A 19,324-nucleotide genomic window follows, 5' to 3' on the forward strand; every position below is an offset into this window, starting at 1 on the left:
TTTGAAAATTTTGAATTTATCAATTAAAATCCTCTCATAATTTTAAAAAAAAATCATTAAGTCTTTTAAAATTTCAAAAATTTTAGCTAGACCCCCAATTCTTTTTTAAAAATGTAAATTGAGCTCTTCAAAATTTTTTAAAGTTTTAATTTAAACCTTTAATTTTTTTAAAGTTTTAAGTAGATCCCAAACTTTACCAAAGTTACGCCATTTGTGTGTATATTTGTGTGTATATTAGAGCAAAGCAAAGCTTCAAATTAAAGCACATCACCTCCACACATTGGATTCATCCGAAAACACTAGAAAAAATATCCACATTCTACACACCGGTTGGCATTCCATCTTTGAGTAGTGCCATTAACACTGATTTCCCCCCTATAAACAACACCCTTATCCTTGTGATATACTTTGATAACATTTGCTCTTGCTTTCTTGCTTCTTCTTGTTATTGTTGGTTGAAGTTATCAGAAATTCTCTTTCTTCCTTTCTTTACTCACTCTAGACTGTTTCAATTCATACTTACAAGAATTCAGGAGTTGAAAATTCGTTGAGCATTTCTCTCTTGTTGTAGATAAGATAAAACCATGTCATCCAAGAGACGAATATATAAGTATGAGTACTATCAACTGATAATCACTCATCTATTACCTTTTTGATTCTTTCAAAACTCTGTGTTTGTGTGTGTTTGTTTGTTTGTTTGTTTTCATGGAATATAACAAGGAAGTTGAAGGGAAAAGAGTCCATGATCCTTTTAACAAGAGTATGACGGTATCCAAGTGTATATGGGTACCGTATCCTGTTATTATCGGTGCCGGCCCTTCGGGTCTAGCCACCGCGGCTTGTCTCAAACGAGGAGGCATCCCTAGTTTGATCCTGGAGAGGGCCAACTGTATCGCTTCGTTGTGGCAGCTGAAAACCTACGATCTTCTTCGTCTTCATCTTCCGAAGCAATTCTGTGAGCAACCCTATATGCCATTTCCCGATAGTTTCCCGACTTATCCGACGAAGAAACAGTTCATGGCTTACTTGGAGTCGTACAAGGACCATTTCGGTCTAGAACCTGTTTTCAACAAGACGTCGTGAGTGCCGAATTCGATCGCCGATGCGGGTTTTGGCGTGTTAAGACAGTGGGGCTGAAACGGGAGGAAACCGAGTATGTGTCGAGGTTTTTGGTGGTGGCGACCGGGGAGAATGCAGACCAAGTGGTGCCGGTGACGGAATGGATGATTTTGGTGGGCCGATACTTCACTCGAGCTCGTACAAAAGTGGCCGATTGTTCCGAGGGAAAGATGTATTGGTGGTTGGATGTGGGAATTCGGGCATGGAGGTTAGCTTGGATTTATTCAACTGTGAAGCTCGCCCATCACTCGCCGTTAGAGGCTTGGTGAGTATATGCTTTTATCTGTTTCGTACATCAAAATGTTTTGTTAAGACCTATATATATATATATATTCATTATCACCATCTTTCACATGCATAAATATATTAGTCTTCAGATCAATTTTCTTGGAATATGGTTGCATGAGCAACAATGGTCTGTAGCCCAAAGTTTCAAGGCATACAATTGTTTTCATACTGCTAAATTATGGTTTTAGTCGCGATTATAGATGTATTAATGTTACGGTATGATTTATTTCTAGATATATATATATATATATATATGCCCTAGAGGAACCAAATTCATATGTGAGGGTGTGGGGGCTAAAGTTATCATCTCATCTTTTACATCTTTAGAAGCACTTTTCCTTTTGAAAAGGCCTTTTGATTGCAGGTACACGTCTTGCCTCACGAGATGCTAGGCACATCAACTTTTGGATTGTCCGTGTGGTTGCTCAAGTGGTTTCCCATGCGCCTTGTGGACCGGTTTCTGCTTTTCGTGTGCCATTTCATGCTCGGAGACACCGAGAAGCTCGGCCTCCACCGTCCCAAGGTCGGCCCTCTCGAACTCAAGAGCCGATCAGGGAAAACACCTGTTCTGGATGTAGGGACACTGGCCAGGATCAGGAGTGGAAACATCAAGGTAGTTTTGTTGCCAAGATCATCCATTTTCAAATATAAAACATTGATTAAGCTTATCTATTGAACATATTATTACTACTTGTTTATTTATGCAATGTTTATGTAGGTCTATCCAAGAATAAAGCGAATAACATACCATGCCACGGAATTTGTAGATGGGACAAAAGGGAATTTTGATGCCATCATCTTGGCCACTGGTTACAAAAGCAATGTACCGCAATGGTTAAAAGTGATTCTACTCATTCCCTTCAATTTTCTATTTATTTAAAAAAATTCAAATGGGATTTTGTTTCGATTTTTATCGAAATTTTAACAAATATTCAATCAATCCATATTAATTTTTGGGTAAAGTGCACAGGTGGTCCTAACTATAGATTGTTGTTTTATTGAGTTCTTTAACTATTAAAAGTTACAAAATGATCATCTGACTATATGGTGTTATTTTGTTGAGTCTCGCGACTATTAAAAGATACAAAATAGTCATTTAGTTATTCATATATTTCAAATCCGTTCTTTTTTATTAAAAAAATTGACGTATGAGCTAGACGTTAACATGTCGACTGAAATATGATAATCGTTTGAGATTCTAAAATCATATTTTATCGTATCCTAGTCAACAGGTTGACATCCAGCTTAGACTGTCGTCAATTTTTTAACGAAAAAAGACAAGCTTGGAATAGTTGAGTGACCATTTTGTAACTCTTAATAGTCGAGGGACTCAACAAAGCAACACACTATAGTCAGGGGACCATTCTATAACTTTCAATAGTCGAGGGACTCAACAAAACAATAGTCTATTGTCAAGGGACCATTTATGTACTTTACCCTTAATTTTTTTGGGTTTTTTAAAGATGGTTAACTTAAATTTCTTTCATCGATTAGGATCAAGATTTATTTTCAGAGAAAGATGGTATGCCTCGGGAGCCATATGGTTGGAAAGGTGAATGTAGACTATATGCCGTAGGGCGTGGCCTGTTGGGTGCCTCTTTCGATGCTAAAAGGATAACTCAAGATATTGCTCTTCTATGGAAAGCTTATTAGTTGAAATTTATCATATCTTTATAATTCTCCAACTTTAGAAGTTTCGGAGTTAGAATTTCAAACTACTTAACTAGCTAGGCTTTCGCTTTTGCTTTTTAGAAGGAAAATATTGACCCAATCGTTGTGAATATCTTGTAAACATACCAGTTTTGTCCATAGCTAAGTAAAATTTTCTTTCATTTTGAGAGTAGCGTTTGTTGGTCTACCACTGTTTTATATGTTGCCAAAACTGATATTTTATGTAATAAATTTTCATTTATGGGAAACAAAAACGTGTTAGTATTGAATTTCTTTACTATAATCTTTGTAGTATTTAAATCGAATATTTACTATATATTTCACAGTGAACAGCTTTGGTACATACATAATAAAAAAGCTGGACCAGGCACCCATTATCTGTGCACATTCCATGCAATTTTTCACCACTGCTTATTCCATGTCAACTCTTGGCTGGTGTCTTCGATATGACAATTATTTGTTGAAGGAAGGAAAGAAAGAAAGCTCACTGATAACTTGCATGCACTTATAATACATGAAGGTAGGGACATACGCAGAAATTTACGTTAGGAGTGTAAACTTAAGAAGTTATGTTAAAATTTTTAGAGGGAACAAAGTTATAAAATTTTAAGAGGAACCAAATTTGATAATCAATAACAACTACAGAGAAAAAGTCTGAAATATAAGGGAATTTAAAAATTCTCGGAAGTAGATCGTATCCCATCACCCCCTCAGTCCATCCCTAGATGCTGGTTCATGTTTAGAATTTGCATCTCTAAAATTCGACTCTAAATTTTCCGATTCGAGTTCAAATCTAAAATAATACAGAAACTTTGTAGACTTTTCTAATTAAAGGGTACATTTCATTTCAGCATTTGTTTCTTTTATTTCCAGCTGGTTAGCTACTTAGCCGTGACCAGGTGGAGAGATATGGCATAAGCAGGTTAACTGGTTAGCTGCTATCTTAAACCTGAAACCCTAAACTTCAAGGTTGGATACACATGGTGCACACCACATGCTAGCCTGTGGGAGATTTGGAACATCTAAAACTAAATATTGGGGATGATAGATTTGAACTGCTTTTATGGCTTCGTGGTCCTATAAATTATGCATGGAAGTAGTAGTAACTCTCTTACTTCTATTTCCCTTTTTCCTCCCCCAATGGATCATTTTCCATTATTACGATTAAATGCACAGTCTCAGAGCTGTTGTACTCTTTGATTTACCTTTTTGCCCAGCAATGACATTGTATTCACCACTCATCATTCATCACCATCTCTCGTGTCCAGCGAAAATAATTAGACTTATCGGTAAGTTAAAGAAATTAATAATACGCGTTCGAATCTTAGAGACTATATTATCGGAAAGAACAATCACGAACCCCGAACATAAATAGTAAAACAGACATAGAAAATACTAATACAAATGATTTGGTTTTAAAATTTAGGGTTTGGTCAATCCTTAGGAGTTTGGCTAAACTTACACAAGGTGAAGTAAAAAAGAGAACTGCATTCTGAATTTCAGGGTTCTGGCCCTTGAATGTAAAAAGAGGGAAATAAAGCGAAAGTGAAAAAAAAAGTATGGAATAACAATCTCCGTAGGGCAAATCTTTCAGTGAACGAGTGATATTCACGTATGTGCAATCAGGCTGTACAGTTTACGATAGGCTGGCATGATCTTGGTGTGTGTATAAATATAAGTTTGTGCAGACACTTTATTATGCAGATGAAAGGGGCAAGACATGCAGGCGCGCCATGCTGGTGGCGAGGAACAAATATTGCAGATCATGACTCATCAGAAGCATTAAGTAGGATTCAGGTATGGACAAGTAGCTAACCAAACTAGCTAGCATTATTATTATGATAATTATAATGATTGTCACTAAACATTTTAGGGCATTTTCATTTGTCGCCACACTTTTAAACCATGTATTACAATCACTAAACTTTTAATTCATTTTCATCGCGATCATTGTCATAAGCAAATTGTTATGAAAAGCTGATATGGCACACTAGAAACCCTAAAAAACTATGGCAGTTGTCGCCCTTTTTTTCTGTTGTTTCTCCGATCGAAAAGATCACAAAAATCTTCGTTTTCTTCTATTCAAATTCATCGAAAGCCTCCCTATCTCTTCAAATCCGATCAAAAAATCAAATTTAAAAATTTTCAATCCGCCGCTGCCAATCATTAGATCAATTTGAAGCCAAGCAATACTAATCTCCTGGCCAAAGTGAAAGCACCCTAAAATTTAAGTGACCATCAATATAATATTTTACCCTTAATGTTGGTATCAACTTTCAACTTAAATCAACTACATTGAATGATTCAATATTACATTTAAGATGAGACCAACAAATACCCAGAGAGGTCAAAATCAGTTTACTTATGTCAGTTTGTCGTCATATATACATAGTTTCTTCTTGCTCAATTTTTATGATTGGATTATACTTTATATTTTTGTTAGAAACATTACATTCGGTTGAATAATCAAATACATATCTGAAAATACTTAATCTCGGTCCCGTCCTAACTCCTAAGGTCCTTACAGAATCACTCGCTAAATTGATACGTTGATATTACTTTAATAGTTCCTCATATTTGAAATATAGAAAATAACCCCAGTGATCAAAAATGCCTTATAATATACGATTTTAACCAACTTTTTTTGGATTTGCCAAAATGACCAACTAAATCGCAATGCGATCGATAATTCGCAACGCGATCTCCGGTATCGCAAATCAGTTTCCAGATTCGCAACGCGATTCTGACTATCGCATTGCGATTTCCCAAATTCGCGTTGCGATTTTCCTAATTCGCAATGCGAATACGTAAATCGCAACGCGATTAAGTAAATCGCAATGCGAATTAGGAAAATCGCAATGCGATTACGTATTCGCATTGCGATTTTCCTAATTCGCATTGCGATTTACGTATTCGCGTTGCGATTTTCATAATTCACAATGCGAATACATAAATCGCAATGCGAATTAGGAAAATCGCAATGCGAATACGTAAATCGCAATGCGAATCTGACTATCGCAATGCGATTTACATAGCGCCATTTGTATTAACGTGTATTTTTTTTTCAAATTCCAAACACGAATTTTTTCTTAATATATCGGAAACTGAACCGTCCACAGTAATCGCAACTCATAACCTCAAACCTAAAATCACAACACTCAGTCCCATCTCCATCTCTCACTCTCTACGGCGAAATCCGTCCCCATCTCCGAAGATTTCCGTCCCCATCGCCGGCGAAATCCCTCACAACCATTCACGGTCAGAAATCCCTCACAATCATTCAGAAATGAAAATCAACCTCCGAGGGTTAGTTTTTTTAATTATTTTTATTTTGAAATTTTTGCATTATTTTAGGTTTTTCATATTGAAATTGATGATAAGTTTACTGGTAATTTCAATAATAGATTAACCATTTCACTTAGATTTCTTATTAAATTCATTCGATTGCTGCCAATACTGCTAAACTGTTTAGTATTTAACCCTGTGAAGTTAGTATTTGTCTTTTGGTTGAAGTAATGCAGAAGAAGAATAGTTTCGAGAATGAAAATCGCAACGCGGAAATGACTATCGCAACGAGAGAATCGCAACGCGAAATGAAAATCGCAACGAGATAATCGCAACGCGAAACCAAAATCGCATTGCGATTCTCTCGTTGCGATTTTCATTTCGTGTTGCGATTCTCTCGTTGAGATAGTCATTTCCGCATTGCGATTTTCATTCTCTCGTTGCGATTTTCATTTCAACCAAAAGACAAAACAGTGTTGCAAAATTTAGTTTCAAGAATAAACTACTATTTATGTTTATTATTTTTGGTATATCTTCACAGTGTAGTTTTGGTATATCTAACTTGGTATGTTTATTGTTTTTGTAGAAATTTTTTTCGGCTTCATTGACATTAAGGAATAAAGTTAGCCTAGCCACTACAATTGCTTTGAAGCTTTCACCTGCACAAAGAAAATTGTTTGAGGAAACCTGCTTCGGGCCATGGCTTAGAGTACAACATCCGGGTAGAGATGCTAATTTGACCCATTTGTGGCTTCAGACCATGACTAGCGATCTACCCGACAGTATACAACGTGGTGAGGAAGAGATATGGTTTCATTTTCCACCGGCGTATACTTGTTTTGGGCGGAAGAAGTTCTGCTTAATCACTGGTCTACGATTCGGACACGATGATGTAGGTCGGTACACTCGTCATATCACCCGCCCATCATGGTTATCCGGGGTTTTTCCTGATGAGTCAATAGAGAAGCCGAACTTACACGTCGACGACCTGAAGAAATTGTTTAATAAGAAAGATGGTTTTACTTGGATGAATGACGTCGATGTTGTTCGAGTATGCCTTCTACTACTTTTGTATGCCAGCTTTTTAGGCAGAGAGGCCAGACAACCTATTCCTCAGGAGCTAATATTATTGGTAGAGGACCTAAATGCATGGAATCTGTTTCCGTGGGGTTCGTATATATGGAAAGCTACCTGGACTAAGTTGTCGTCTGCCTTTGATGACCGCAAAAGTTTGCGGGGCGATGGGTCGAAATACACTTTGTCAGGCTTTGTTTGGGCCTTTAAGGTAAGAATTTCTATATAATATTTTCAAAATTATAATTAATTATTTAATAATTACTAATGTTTGTTATTATATTGTTTGTAGATTTGGATATTCGAGGCTTTCCCCAGCATGCGGACATATGCATTAAAAACCTCAAATGATATTCCTAGGGCTATTTCCTGGAAGAGGAAACGTCTGTTCGATTGGGAAGACTTAATACCATATGCGACAATAAATAATGTAAGTTAACACAAATACTATCATATATAAACAAGTTATTAATAGTAGACGTTTAACTTTGTTTGAGTTTTTATATTTTTAGGAGGCCAATACTCCATTAATGAGACTGACACCCACGGAGGCTGAGCTTGCCACTGATTGGTGGCAAGCTAGTCAGCGTTTTCTTGATGGCACGAATGATGAGCAGCCTCCACTTCCTCCACTTCGAGAGCCATCACCTCACCCAGAGCCATCACCTGATCGACCCGACTATACACCTCTACAATGAGAGCCATCACCTATCCCGTCACATCATCGAGCCTCTTCTCCACCATCACCTCATGATAGGCGACCGACAAAGATGTCACGACTTCTATCTCCCTGTTCTCCACCTCCACGGGATGAGTCAAGGGAGTTACGTGATGAAGTCAATGCCTTGCGTGAGGAGATCGGTATTCTACGCGATAACGATGGTGCATGGCATGTGGAGGTGTCTACTTTACGTGGTGAGGTTGCTGCTCTACGTGAGATGGTAGTATCGTTGTAGAATAAGGTTCATACTCTACGCAACGAGGTAAGTTTAAGATTTTCCATATTTAACTTGATGATAAATTTACTCGTAATTTCACTTAGATTAACCATTTCACTTAGATTGCTTAGTAAATTTATTCGGTTGCTGCCAATACTGCTAAACTGTTTATTAACACTGTGAAGTTAGTATTTGTCTTTTGTTTTGTCTTTTGGTTGAAGTATATTCGGTTGCTTCCAATTCTGCTAAACTGTGTATTCTTTAACACTGTGAAGTTAGTATTTGTCTTTGTTTTGTCTTTTGGTTGAAAGTAAATTTGTTCGTTTGCTGCCAATTCTGCTAAACTGTGTATTCTTTAATACTCTGAAGTTAGTATTTGTGTTTGTTTTGTCTTTTGGTTGAAGTAATGCAATCCATTCAAGTTTCAATTTGCAGAAGAAAAAGAAATAGTTTATTCTTGAAACTAATTTAGTAACACTGTTTTGTCTTTTGGTTGAAATGAAAATCGCAACGAGAGAATGAAAATCGCAACGCGAAATGAAAATCACAACGAGAGAATCGCAACGCGAAATGAAAATCGCAACGACAAAATCGCAACGCGAAACCAAAAATCGCAACGTGAAACTATAATCGCGTTGCGATTTTGTCGTTGCGATTTTCATTTCGCGTTGCGATTCTCTCATTGCGATTTTCATTTCGCGTTGCGATAGTCATTTTTCACGTTGCGATTTTAAGTTACAAAAACTATTCTTCTTCTGCAAATTGAAACTTGAATGAATTGCATTACTTCAACCAATAGACAAAGACAAATACTAAGTTGACAATGTTGCAAGTTTGAAACATATTTGCCTTTGTTATCTGATGCATTTTGTGAACTATGATAGAATAATGACTTGGGTGAATTCAATGCAAGTTTGAAACATATTTGTCTTTGTTTTCACTGCTTAAATATCATGTCTGTTTATTTACTGATATTTGTATTTAATTATTTAGCGGCCCGATAAGGTGGATGCTTTACGTCGGGTTTTTCTTGCACGACAGAGTTCACGCATCAGACGGCGTGCACGTGCTATTAAGTCTCCGTACACCCCAATAGTGCGAAGACACCGCAAGAAGAAGCCCGACTCGCCTGTCATCCCTCAAGAGTCCACTCCTATTGTTGTAGAGGCCTCTATCATTCCTCGAGAGTCCCCTTCCACCGTTCAAGAGGCCACTGTCATCGTTGAAGAGGTCCCCTCCCACCATTCAAGAGCCCGATTCACATGGCGTCATATGTAGGATTCTTGAGAAACCCTCTGACGTGCCGGACATGATGGATTTAAGTTGGCTCTCATATGATTTACCAGCCAGTACCATACCGGTATCTGAAGTGGAGAGGAGACAACTATCGGACACAATTTTGGATAACACCCTTTGGGCTAAGACCGTAGTTGATTTTTATCTACATGAGCGGAGCCAGGGGTGTTTCACTGACATATGCAAGCTCAACGATGATATCTATTTGTTACTTGATCGGTCTTGGTGGGGCGTATTATTAGGGGTCGAAGACAATGGCTATTTCGATGGAGGGGTAAGTCTTATATTTTTCTTATATTTCAATTTGATTATTTTTTTTTAAATTTATGTAAGTTACTAATATATGTCTTTTTTTGTAAAACAGCATATCGATGCGTGGGTGTCACGTCTTCTAATAATTAGGAAACTTAAGGAAAATAAAAGAAATACACGATATACAATTATGCCGACATCTTTTAACGTCGTTCACTTGAAGAATCAACGAGATGAATCATTTGCGTTGGGCAATGGACAAGCTAAACTTTATCCTGCATGGTGGGAGGTCAATAAGGTTAGTATTTATTTTAGATTGAGTTTAAAGGTATTCATAAATAAGTGCGCAAATGAATGAATTATTACTTATGATTGCAGGTGTTTATCCCTGTTTTAGAAGTAAACATTGGCTTCTCATCATCGAGCTTCAGCTCCCATCCCTTAAGGCAATAGTATATGACAGCATGATAAATTACATATCATTGGTTGATTTAAGAGATATTATTAAGGGATGGAGCTCTCATTTGGCTAAATTCTTGGATGTGATAAATTATTGGACTCGTTCAGGAAACAAGAAGCCAAAGAAGCTCAATATTACAATTAGCAGAGACGAGACCGCACCACAACAAACGAAAGGACCCAGAGGGGATTGTGGTCCTCTCGTATGCTTGGCGTTGGAGCGTTTGATCACAGAAAGTATAAAGTATCTACCTCCCACCGATAGAGATAGAGCTGTAGTAGGCTTGTGGTTTCGGCATTATATGGCTAGATTGATATATACGAGACGCTGCCTACCTGCATCTGCGTTATAAAAATGTCCATAAACAATTGGTAAGTTTATAGGCTTGTGCTTTGAAAATATTTGGTTAAGTACCTAGAATTCAATAATTTGCTGTTTGTAGGTTTTAGATGTGTAGAAAGTGTTATTTGAGCAAATGTTTGGTTTCTGCAGGTTAATCTCAGAAGTGAGCTACGTGAAAATGATGTATGGTTGCAAAAGTTGATTCAATAGTAGATGAGGAAATAAGAATTATTGCTTATTTTTTATTTTAATTGATTTGTAAAAGATGATTTGTAAAAGTTGATTTGTTTAATTGATGTGAACATAATTCTTATTTGTGCTTGTTTAATTGATTGAAATGTAATGGTTGATTTTGTTGATTTCAATTTGCATTATGTTGAAGGCAAAAATGACTATCGCAATGCGAAATGAAAATCGTAACGAGAGAATCGCAACGCGAAATGAAAATCGCAACGCGCAAACTAAATTCGCGTTTCGATTTTCATTTCGCTTTGCGATTCCCTCGTTGCGATTTTCATTTCGCATTGCGATAGTCATTTCCGCGTTGCGATAGACATTAAGATGATTGCGAACGTCATTTCCGTGTTGCGATAGTCAAATGAATGCCTAATAAGTGATAAAAACTGAACAGATCATAGCAATTTTCAAACTCAAGTTACTAATACATGCCTAACTGAAAATGTTAAAAGTTCACACATAAAATCCACATAATACAACGTTTGCATTTAAAAATCACCTAAGTTAACAGTCCCAAAAGGTGAAGCCGGTTGTGATTGGGATTTTAAAGATGATTGCGATTTTGATTGCCTTTTGCTTGACACCATATGAGCTTTGGATTTTGATGAGGATCCATATTTTGGTAGAGGAAAAGATAATTGTGATGGCACTGGTGATCCACATGTCAACCTTGTATGACCACTTTCTTTGCATCGACTACATGTCGATCTCTTATTCTCTTCACCCTTAGACGGTATACGATCGTGACTTTTTGGTCGGCCAGGTAGCCTTCTGTCCATGGCTGGTGGTAAAACTGTTTGTAAGTCATCTGGTATGTCCCACTCAGAAGGATGTGGAATAGGGTAGACAATCTCGCCATATGTCTGTCGATATACTTCTGTAGTGTAGCAATCCATAGCGTATGTGCTTGAATCATCTTGGTTTAGATGAAGAGAAACTTTTATAACATGGCCACACGGATAACCAGATGTTTTCCATTTCATACAACTACACGTCTTTGCATTTAGATCGACAAGCCCATTTAAGTTATTATCCAGTACTTCAAACAAAGTGTTAGAACATGGTTCAACTCTCCATGACGTTGACTTCACAACACGTTTCGTTATCTTTTTTTCTGTCCATGGTGTAACACGATGTTCCAATGTTCCTGTAAATTTAAATAAATAATACTTAGTAAAATATATGATAAGTTACAAATTTAAAGAAATAATACCTGCATAGTTTCTTTTCTTGTAGTACCACTGTTGAATAGAGGCTCGAAAAAACTCCATTAACATAGTAATGGGTAATTTCTGGGAATGACGACTTAGAGCGTTGATTGATTCTGCACTATTAGACGTCATGAAACCATATCTTGCTCAAAGTTGATATACTCTTGACCATCTTTCAAACTCGACATCTTCTAGTGTTTGAGCACACTGAGGAAAAACACGTCTTAAACAATTTATATGCTTATTAAAATCCACTTCCCGATAAGCTTTTACAGCCTTCCAGTATGTCCATTTGTGATTTTTTATACCAGCAGACCTTGATTTTAGATTTCTATACAAATGAACACCACAAAGTCCATGAAAAGCATCTGGGAAACACCTTCTAACAGCGTTGTCAATTGAGTTTGCCCTATCGGATATGATTGTCAGATTGCTAATAGGACCTATGCAATCCCTAAGATGACCCATAAACCATGTCCATGAATCAGAGGTTTCAGATTTTCCAACCCCGTAAGCTATTGGCAGTATCCCATTGTTAGCATCCATGGCTACTGCTAATAAGTTTACTCCAAGGTATCAACCTTTTAAATGTGCTCCGTCAACTATAATAACTGGGCGCATGCAATTAATAAACGAACGAATCTACAAAATCATATACACAAGAAATATAATCATTTAAATGTGAAATGCATGTAACTAACAAAAATGAGTCAACAAAATTCTATTGATTTACTAACCGCAGCACCAATGGCGATAAACAGCAACTCAAAGCGTCCATTTTATATGTTTTGATATGAGTTACCGACCTAGGATTTTTTTAGCTTTAAATTGTGACAATAAGCCGGCAGTTGGGCAAACGATGCTTCTGGCGACCCCCTCAACAATTCCAAGGCATAACATTTGGCTCTCCAAGCTTGAGAATATAAGATACTAATCTTGAACCGAGCATTCATGTCAGTCATAATTTCATGTCCCCGATATACCCTACTATTCAAAAACATTAACTCAGCCAGAAAACCACCCAACACCTTTTTGTTTGCCTGTCTATGGTGAGGAAAAACTTGGGTTCTTGAACATGTATGTTTATCAATAAAAGTCCTAACTTGAAACATTTAGCAATCTTTTATCCTCTTTGCAATCATACGCCACATACAGTTTTTGTCAATCATACACCTTGTTTCGAAACGATCTTTGCTTGATTTGTTAACTTTTAGTTGATAGCCATCTTCCACACATTTCGTATACAAAGCTATCTTCAAGTCTTCCTTTGTATCAAAACAATCATCTTTCTTGATACGAATAATTTTTGTGTGAAAAACAACTGCTATCTTTACCAACTCTTCTTCCGGTATCTGAAGTAATTCTGGCATATTCCAGTTATACTCCTGTGGCATTTTCTTCGGGGACTTTTCTTTGGGGATTTCTTCTTCTTCTTTTTCTTCTTCAGTGTTATATGAATTACAGAATGGATGTTCAACATGTTCATTTACAGTCGTAATTTCCTCCTCATTATCATCAACAACATCTTCCTCGGCAACGGCTGTTTCATCATCAAAATTCGGGTATTGACCAATATCAAAATCATTACACGCATGGTCTATTTCTTCTTCTGAAAAATCATCAAAATCTGAGTATTGACCAAGATCAAAGTCCGGGTATTGACCAAGATCAAATTTCGAATACTGACTAGTACTCACAATTTTTTTTGTTGGCTCATCATCGTCTAACTGGTCAATACGAAAACCGGAATTTGGTGCTGAAAGTTGATTGGGATTTGGATTAGGGAAAGGTTGTGGGTTTTGATAGTGTGTTTGGTATTGGAAATGTGGTGAAACAATATTTGCTTGGTAATGAAATTGTGGTGGAACCATTAAATTTTGAGCACCATAAACTGGGGTTGAAAAACTTAGTTGATTACTACCCGCTACTGACCCAACTTCACTACTTCTAGGTTCAACAACATACAATGTAACATCATCACTTAAAACACTAATGTAAGCAATGAATCGTTCAACATCTTCATTTTCGGTTAACAAATAAATTTTACCATTTTTCTGATAAGATAGCCTAAATCCACTTAGGGGCTCTAAATTCAATTTATTTGCAACACGTAACATTAGAGTTTCATAAGTTAAATTTTTTAATGACAATTTTAGTTGAAGATTCATGGGTAAAGGCATATATTGTAAAACACCATGAACATTCTCCCATGACCCTCCAAAACACAAATCTATCCAAAATGATCAACATTAGATGATTTCATTATTGTAAATTAATTTACTAAACAAACGAGCTGCGAAACTAAACTGTTGTCGGATGGGGAAGGATGTCGTTGGATATAGGAACGGATGTCGCAGGAGAGAGTGATAGATGGAGATGGAATGAGTTGCGATTTAGGGATTTAGGTTATGAGTTGCTGCTGCTGCGTATTTATATACCCAAAACATTTGTGTTGCGAAATTAAAACCTGTTGCGAATTCAGAAATCGAGTTGCGAATTTGAAATTCAGTATTGCGATATTCAGAATCTCGTTGCGATTTACTAAATCGCAATGCGATTACGTAAATCGAAGTGCGAATTAGGAAAATCGAAATGCGATTACGTAAATCGCAATGCGATTACGTAAATCGCAATGCGATTACGTAAATCGCAATGCGAATTAGGAAAATCGAAATGCGATTACTTAATTCGCAATGCGAATTAGGAAAATCGCAATGCGATTACGTAATTCGCAATGCGAATTAGGAAAATCACAATGCGATTACGTAAATCGCATGCGATTTTAATTCGTAATGCGATTTACGTAATCGCAATTGCGATTTACGTAATCGCATTACGATTTCCATTTTCCTAATTCGCATTGCGATTTACTTAATCGCGTTGCGATTTACGTATTCGCATTGCGAATTAGGAAAATCGCAACGCGAATTTGGGAAATCGCAACGCGAATTTGGGAAATCGCAATGCGATAATCAGAATCGCGTTGCGAATCTGGAAACTGATTTGCGATACCGGAGATCGCGTTGCGAATTATCGATCGCATTGCGATTTAGTTGGTCATTTTGGCAAATCCAAAAAACGTTTGTTAAAATCGTATATTATAAGGCATTTTTTGTCACTGAGGTTATTTTCTCTTTGAAATATACATAAACACACTAAAAAATAAGGTAAATTACATGTTTACGACCTAAACTATCAGTTTTGATCCGTTTTAATATCTAAACTTTCAAAAATTTTAAAATTATATCTAACGTTTAGTTTTTATTTCGTTTTAGTACCTCACTGTTAAAAACTTAGCCATTGATTTGCATGTGGCACTTTTTTATGGGTAAATTGCATCATTCACTCAAATATCTTCTAACTAATTTTTGTCACTAAAGTTTAATTTTTTAAATTTAATTACTTCTAATTTAATAAATATAACTTTCAATTTATTTTTTATTTTTAATTATATATTAATAAAATAAAAAATTTCATGTCAAAAAATTATTAAAAAATAAATTAGAGTGATTAAAATAGGAGCCATTTGAAAGTTGAGTAGTTAAATTGAATTTTTTTAAACTTTAGTACCAAAATAAGAGTGAGAAGATAGTTGAGTGATGAACGATGTAATTTACCCATAAACAAATAAAGTGTCGAGGTACTAAAAGGAAACAAAAACTAGACGTTAGGTATGATTTTGAAAATTTTAAAAACTTAGGTACTAAAACGGATCAAAACTGATAATTTAAGCACTAAATGTATAATTTATCTAAAATATAAGCGGTTTGAAAGAAAATGGAGAGAAAAGACGGTTCCTTCTTACGTTATAGTTGTAGTTATTATTATTATTTATTTATTGTTATTATTATTATTAAAATGGGGTAAATAAAAGATAGTTTTGTTCAAAGATAACTATTTTTGATTTAATATTGAATGTTTATTCTTTTGTCATTTTTTATATTTGAACTCGAAACCTTAAGGAATGAAGTAATTCTTTTACTACTAAAATCATTCAAATTCATGTTTCTTACAAAATAGTTGGAATCTAATAAATGATCCTACTCGAATCTCCTCTAGCTGGCATGAAAAAGAAGAATCTACTAATTATAAAGCACAAAATCCTTTGTAACATTTCGGATTCCATGTGTTGAGGGTTTTCATTTGCCTTTTCCAAAGGAAAGTAGAAATTTGGTAATGGGATCCATCTGTGGAGTTAGGGGGACTGAGACGAAAAGATTCTCTACACTTTTACATTTCATTCAAGGTTTGAAATTATATGTCATTATTTGAGGTTTAAAGTTTAGTGTTTATATTTAAGATTTAGTTAAAAAAATTAGATATTAGTAAAAATAAAATTATTTCACTGATAAAAGAATTATTGTCATTCTTTAAATTCTAAATTCAAACATCATGATTAAGAATTATCTTTAAAACACATATTATTTTATGTTTACTAAATTAATAAAAAAATATATGCGAGATCACATGCAAATAGTCATACTTGTAGTTTTTTTCACATCCAATACATAATAATAATCATATTTGATGCTCTATTACTAAATAAAATGATGTCATATTTTTTTTAAAAAAAAGTCTCAAGCACATTACGTCTGCATTTAGTTCACCCGTTTCAAAAGATGTGTAGTTCATCTTATGTTACTTTTTGAAACGAGCTTCTAAAATGTTTTATAATAAGAAAGTGTAAAATATCAAAACTTATCATATTGTGATTGTTTCTTATAAAATAAAAAAATTCAAGCATATAAAACTAAGACAGTATTACAAAATAACTATATATTCATAACATTTTGTTTAAATGTATCATCATTCTAATATTCTTAAAAGCAAAATCATGATATTTTTTTAGAAGGATAGGGCTCCTAAATTTTCGGACCCTATGAAGTATTACATGCTACACTTACAGATGAACGAACGTGATTTAGTGCAAAAACAATTATGAGTACAACTCCAGCTTCTCACTTTCCTATCTTCATGTTAGTTCCAAGCCACCCAGTATTTAATATGGTCCATCGATCGCTTTTTGAGAATTCAACTAAAATCTATAAACAATTGAAAACATGCATAATGCAAATTAAGTTGTCCATAACAAATTTCATTGGGTATATGGATTTATATTATTAATGCTTCAGAATAGATTTGTATTTCTTTCTTTCTTTCTTTCTTTCTTTTAAGAAAAAAAAGAGATTTGTATTTACTCAATGACAATTACATATACCAATAAGAGGACAATATCGTTGATGCTTTCTGAATTTATGGATCGAATTTGATTGATAGAATATGTATTTATATCAATCGAGTTTGTAGTATAGTAGTAAAGGACTTATCTTGAAATTAAATTTTAGTTTAATCAATTTATTAAATGTTGTTATTTCTTTAAAGAAAATGGTTTAATAATCTATGCCAATAAAGATTTTTGGAAGATTTTACTCTCTAAATAAAACTTCCAAAAAAAATTAGAGACACTACAATATCTTTGAATCATTCTCCGTATGGATCATTCTCAAAAAATTATATTCTATCTTTGAAGTGACTTTTAATAAAATCAAATATGATACTCTGTATATTCATATGTACAATCTTCCTGTCTATCAACATGCATTATGACTATAGATTTGACATTAATCATTCTATATCGAGGTAAAAATTTATATCCCGAAAAGAGGGTAAAATGGGAACTATTTTTCTTCTTACCCTCACTTGCAGTGTTCATCTTCTTATACTTTCATTTCTCTCCTTACATAAATCAACACCGACTTACGGTTAAATCTCAAATAACTACGATTCTCCTTCTAGATCAGAAGGGATGAGCTATCCACTATCGACTAAATAAACTTATTTTCATCCGAAGTTATTTCTATTTAAAATTTTATAAAAATATAGGAAGGTAAAAGTATTATTTATAATAATATTTAAGTTAATATATACTCTAAGCTCTTGTATTCTTTGTATATTTGGAATTTAGTCTTCCTACTTTTATTTCTAGGAGTTTAGCCCTATAATTTTTCTTATTTCAATTGTTAACACTATAGATTTCTTCTTCAAGTCCAGTACAGCATCATTTATTTTGGTTACATAATTGTCAAGTTGGTGTTTTTTGTTTAAAATATCATACTAAAAAAATTAATAATTTTTTCCATAGTATTAATAAAACTTTTAAATCCGAAAAATGGAGAAAATTTATTTGAAATAAGAGCAGGAAGACTATATTCCAAATGTGTGAAGAGTACTGGAATGGGTTAGTGTTCTGGGCTTTTGTTTATATAAATAGTCAAAATTCGATGTTTGGACCTAAATTCATTTATCACGAGTGCCCGATACGAGATTAATAGCTCTCCACGGCAGCCCACAACTCAGTATGTATATATATATATATATATAGTACAGTAGAGCCCCTCGGTTTTTTTCTGTAAAAAGAATTTAATATTAATAGAATATATAAGTAGTAAGGATTAAAAATATAATTATATAATAATTATTATGTTCTATTTTCATTAAATATTAATGATTAAGTTAATAATAATTTAATAAATAAGTGATTTAATTAAAATAACAATTTAATAATCAAATTATTATTTTTTGATTTATTGAAAATCAAATTAAAAACAAGGGAAAGTACACAAATGTCTCTAGACTAAAGGGATTGTTTTATTAAGTACCTTTAATATGAAAAGTTATAAAATGACCATTTGACTATAGAGTGTTACTTTATAGAGTCCACTGACTATTAAAAGTTACAAAATGGTCACCAACCTATTCATTATGTTCCAAACTCATCCTTTTTTTTGTTAAAAAATTGACGGTATTTTAAGATGAACTTTAACCTGCTGACTGTGATATGATAAAATATGATCTGAAAATCTCAAAAGAGTGTCATATCCCAATCATCATGTTAATATCCAACTTAAATAACTGTAAATTTTTTAACATAAAATGACGAGTTTAGAATATAATGAATAGTCAAATAACCACTTTATAACTTTTAATATTCAAAAGACTTAATAAAACAATATCGGGACCATTTGTGTACTTCGCCCTAAAAACAATCCTATAGTTTAATTATTATTTACCTTGAAAAGAAAGGGTGTCAACTCAATTACGTTAAAAATTTCAGTCCATTCAACTTCATTAACTAAGATGATCACCCCCTG

At 34.5% G+C, this 19,324-nt stretch overlaps 1 pseudogene; it reads left to right on the top strand.

Annotated features, from left to right (window-relative positions):
* Nucleotides 1-694: 694 nt before the first annotated feature.
* LOC120180061 lies at nt 695-3,060 on the top strand (annotated as a pseudogene).
* The last annotated feature ends 16,264 nt before the right edge of the window (nt 3,061-19,324 follow it).

This window comes from Hibiscus syriacus, unplaced genomic scaffold, assembly GCF_006381635.1.
Source record: "Hibiscus syriacus cultivar Baekdansim isolate YM2019G1 unplaced genomic scaffold, ASM638163v2 tig00112488_pilon, whole genome shotgun sequence".
NCBI lineage: Eukaryota > Viridiplantae > Streptophyta > Magnoliopsida > Malvales > Malvaceae > Hibiscus > Hibiscus syriacus.